Below are 5671 nucleotides of genomic sequence, written 5' to 3' on the forward strand. Positions count from 1 at the left end.
AGAGAGAGAGAGAGAGCACGATTAAAACTAGAAACATCTTGAAGATTTTAATCTTACTTTCGTGCATCAGAGAGCTTGTCGCTCGCGAGACAACGCGAAGCGTCGAGCTCGACGATACTGGATAGGCAGAGGCGAGAAATTCAAAAGGACGAGATTAGTCGCGTATGTGGCTGCCACTTAGAACCGCGTCACACCATTTGCTTTGCAAATAATCCCACCGTTCTCTGCTGCTGTTTAGTTGCACACATTCCGCCACCCTGCACACGTTCCATCATAAATATGTATCATTCGGATGTACGTACGTACAGACGTCGCTAAATACAAATACAGTCGCACGAGTCGCACACCGACATTAATATCTAAAATGTAATCGCTCGTCAGTATGCTCGCACGCGCATTTCTATAATGTTTTGCCACCGTGTCTATGCGGTTACATTTATGTCCGCTTTACATGCGTGCGTACATGCACTTATCCCGAGCGAAAAGAACGAATGTAATAACGCGCGGTATTTAAGGAGCGTTTGCCGAAAATTATTTTAATACTCATAAAGATTAGCGCTTTATCTCAATTAGAGAAAGAAAGGGAAATATTATTCGCGCGGAAGATAAATGCATTTAATAAACGGAACGTCCTTCCGACTTGCGAACCTCCTGGAAGCAATATGCGCCTGTTAGGCGGCATATGGAAGAGACGCGTGTCAGGATACGAGTCGCCACCCTCAACCTTCGCGACACGGACGTGTACGGGTAATTATCGCTGACAAGATGCACTTTACTACCGTCGCAATCGCGATGAGAAGCATTTTACACCACCAAGTGAACACACGGCGCAGGAAAAAGCTGGGAACAAACTAGTCGACGTACGAAGGAAGCGAGAGTGTCGGTCGATACAAGTTTAATTTGTTTAATCAAAGCCAGTCGCGTCGAAGAGTATCTTTTAGTCTCATGAGTTACTTTACGTTCCCATATCTGTAATAATTAGAAAATTATATAAATAGGATATTTAATAATAGTAAGTAAATTCTATTGATAATTATATTGTACAAATGTCTAGTGTAACTTTCAGTTTCAATAGTTTTATTATTTTGTTGTTTTACAAGGAAAACTAACGGCAATATTTTTCAATAATCTTGTTTAATTACTGAAATTTTATTATGTTTTCTGCACCAATATCTATTACCAGAATCAATTAAAAATTTTTTTATTATCTCGTACATTAATAGCAACGTATATTAATAGCAATAAATATTAACTATGTATTTTTTGATTTTTAAAAAATTATTTAACTTTGTTAAATTAATTAAATTATTAATTAAATTTGTGTTTATTCGAATATAAATTTATCTTTGTAACTTAATTTAATTTTTAAAAATAATTTCGCGATCCAACTAGAGTTTTAGAAATATATTTTCCACGTAAGCGTAAATCTTCGTGATTGCAATATGCGAAATGTTTATTTTGACTGTGTCTATCTTCAATGGATGAAATTCGTTGAGTCTATCACCTGCATTGAAATCGAAAAAGAATCAAAGAAATGGATATTTTGGATGGGTACGTTGTCGTACGCGGACTTACACACTACTTTGTATGAAAAGCAGGAACGATGGGCTTTGCATGCAGGAAAACATCCATCCATTGGGTGCGTCCGTGCGCATAGGATAGAACTGAGGCAGTGCGGTTGAACCAGCGTCGACGAACGCTGATGCACCATCGACGCCATCACCGCATCACCGGTGCTTCCGAGATGCATTTGCATATCCACTGGTTTATACTTTTTCGATATCGAGCAGAGGCAGTGCGCTCCAACGTAGTCGCTTGGTCTGTGCGCGAAATTGCACCACTTCAGTCTCCCCCTTCCCTATCGTCGTTACGTCGTTGCTAATTTAAGGGCCTTGGCGATCTAACGGCTCCCCGTGGCTTCACATACCCGACTCTTTCGGTTGGCTGCCGTCGTTACCGCGGCCGGATATTGCGATACGATGGCCCCGTTGCCAGCCTCGATGCCGCGACGTTCGGTTACTCACCCGAGCGCTTTTTGCGGGAAGGGTTTCCACTCAGCTATCCCACGTACGTAATATCCCGCCATAAGGCTATTTCGCGTTCAGAGACTGAGGAAGGACGGTTACTGCATCGTCACGAGAGAAGTGCACGATATCGCACACTAGGAAGTATATTCTGTTGAACTGTGTTTCTCAAATATCGTCTTAACCGTTACGAAAAACTGTGCTTTATTATTATCTTTCGAATGTACCAAACGAGTGGCCAGTTAGAACGAGAAGAAACGTAAAATAAAATAGAAATGTTAAATGGGGACTTGCGTTGAAGTAAAACAGTCTGCCAAAGAAAAATGAATATTTTTAGTTTACTAAATTTCAATTTTGATTATTTGGCTATTTTTTTTTAATTATTTCAATAAAATCGCCGAAAATTATGCGACAGACGTTGTAAATATTAAACTCAGCTATTCAATAAAAGAAATTTTTATAAAAAATAACACGATTAATTATGAAGATTTATTTAATCGTATTCTAGTGAAACTGATGCTTATTATCTACCCTGTATATGCTTATTATTTGCTCACGTATATAAGCTAACTGGCACGTAGTTATCGATTAGTGCACTAGTTTTTCATGACGGAGGCACTTAATTACCATATGTGAGATTTACTGAATCGGTCGGAGTAAAGGAGTAATCAAACGAATTGCATTTTAAAATGCCTCTTAAGTATATAAATTTACGGATATGAACTATCGGAGTACGTGGTTGCCGTAATAATAATTTATTGCAGCTAATGTAGAGGTAAGCTCACAAGCGTTTATAAGTTGTTAAGTTTAGAATTTAACTAGATATATATGGTATGTTTTTCTTCATTAATATTATTTTTAACAATCTCTGTTAACAATTTCTAATAATACAGAATATCTTGTTAAAAAAACTGTTAACTTGTTAAAAATAAACTATTCTAAATTTCTCTTTTTTATATTCTGATGATATAAAAAATTCCAAACAACATTGTTCATTGTTGGCATATAAGCGAGATTTGTTTTCTTGTTATAATAATTCGAACAACATAATAAAATTATTACTGTTTACTAATACAGCATAAAAACTATATTCGTTGATATTTTTAAAAGATACGTTTTATTGTTTTTTCTTTCCACCGCTTTCGATACGAATCACGTTCGATGCTCGATGAAATTTGCATTTTTACCGAGTTGAATTCGATGCAAATTTCTGGCAAATTTTTTCCCATCACTTCCCCCTAAAGCGGTCATATTTCGCTAATACACAGGTTCACTTCGGGAAATAGTCACGGGAACATCGACTAGCTTGTGGCATGGCCGATGGTGGTTTATTTAAAACATCTACGTGGTTTTTGTTAACCATGCATACGGGATACGAATTTATATCATCAGTTTGGCCGTTTCCGAATGAGCAACTGGCATTTCGATTACCGCCTGCAGCAATTTTGAGAAATCAAAATATTGCGATTTAAAATCGTACAGGTCTGCTTTAAGAGTTAGCACGATTAATTTATGGGACATAATTAACCAAATTAACTAAGCGAGTATACAATTTTTTAAGTAAATAACTTTAATCAATATTATTAAAACATTAAGAATTTGATTATTGTTTATTTCTTTGTATAGAATAATGAAAAACTGTGGTAACTTAATTCATATACTTAAAATAAAACTAGATTACGCTAGCAAAACTGACTTTGCATCGCAAAAGTAAACCTGCAATTTCCTGATTTGAAAGTAAAATTTATGAACTTACGTATTACTTACTGTTTATAAAGGGATTTTACTCAAGGTTATCCAATGTACTTATAAAATTTGATCGTATCTTAGTTAAACTTAGATTAACTTATAGGTTTTTATATAGAGTATAATAACAGCATCGTATACATTACATACTTTTGGTATAGTATTGTATTTTTGCAAAATATAGATACGACCTACCTAGCTCACGTTGTTGTATATCATCATTAGTTAGTACACGAAACTTCGTTTTTCTTTCATAAATTTGTTAGTTAAAATGATATATAACTTTTGCTTTAGGTAGACTGTCACGAATAAAGTTGCGATAATAATTAAGCTCTTTGCAATATACTAAGTGTGTATGCATATTGCGTAATTCATATTCATAGCGAAAAAGAATTGTCGTTTCTTTAACTTTACATATCGCAACTCACATATTAAAATACGAAAGAAATTGGTTTCTCACAATCGTGACATATCTGGAAATTTCTGCTCATTTCCATGCGTGAAACTTTTTATTCGAGAATAACCATTCGTTCCTCATGTATAAATTGTCTATTTCTATCGTAATGCAGATATACATTAGTTACATTTTTATTCAATTAAGAATTCCTTATTGATATATGAAGTATAAGAATTCGATGTCAAATAATTTTATGCCGCTCGTTATAGTTAACTATATAAGATATTTTATGTACCTCATCGACTAATATGTACGTACGTGTAATATCGAATAAGGTGTCTATTTAACTTCTTAGTGTATATCGGGTGTTATAATGTATTGTTGGTTGCGAAAAGACGTGAGGTTTTAAGAGAATGTCCAAGAAAAAACCAAGCATATGCACGACAGGGCTCTCTTCGCGACGTAATCTTTATAACCGCCCATAAACTCTGTTTTTCATATCGTTCACAAGCTCTTTATTCTTGTCTTCTTTCCTTTTCTATTTTCTCCTGGCATGTGTCACGATGAAATAATTTTCTCTCTTGCGCAGATAAGGCTTCCCTAGGTGAATTTTGCATTTTAAAATTATTTGCCAGGCTATCTGGTAGGGTATATACCAACGTGATTCATTTCTTCGTTAGCGCCGTATTTCATATTGTGATCGCTCTTACGTGCGAACACCTTTCCGTAAATTGTTTCGCAGTTTCTCTCAATAAAGCGTGCTTTTTGGCCTCCCCTCCCCTCCCCTTCGCTAGTTTAATTTAAGATCAATTCGATAGTCTCGCATATTACTAGCATTCATCAAATATGTATAATTAAGCGTGCATTTATACATATACTCATATTAAATATTGATCAGAGAACATTTTTATTAATTTGTAAAGTGACAATCATTAATTTTTTTACATAAACGTATATTATATACAGTGCAAAAAGCATTTATATAGAGGAAATAAAATCTTTAAAAAAATCTTTAAAAAAATCTTATTTTTAGAAAGTAAACATTACTTAACAAAACTTTATTAACAAAAAGTAAAGTTGAATGTGTATTTCTCAAAATTATTTTATCTAAAAAAATTATATAATAATTAAAATATATCTTAAAAATAAGTGAAAAATTGTAATATTTATATTTAAAAGATATTAATATAGTTACGGAAATTTAGCTTCTAAAATCACGATTATTTTCATGAGTTATCTTTTTTTTATATTAGGATAAAACGTATTTATTGTATAAAATTGCTGCTTAATGTATTTATTTCCTAATGTGAAATAAAAAATAATGTTTTTTTTAGAAAACTGTCATCTGTACAAATACTTTTTGCACTTGCTGTACATATGCATTTATGTAAAAAAATTGTTCGTTATAACTTTACGAATTGATAACTATTTTTTTTATCAAAATTTATCATGAATATGCATGCACGTTGATATATATATATATATATATATATATATATATATA

The sequence above is a fragment of the Atta cephalotes genome, assembly GCF_000143395.1.
Source record: "Atta cephalotes unplaced genomic scaffold scaffold00001, whole genome shotgun sequence".
Classification (NCBI taxonomy): Eukaryota; Metazoa; Arthropoda; class Insecta; order Hymenoptera; family Formicidae; genus Atta; species Atta cephalotes.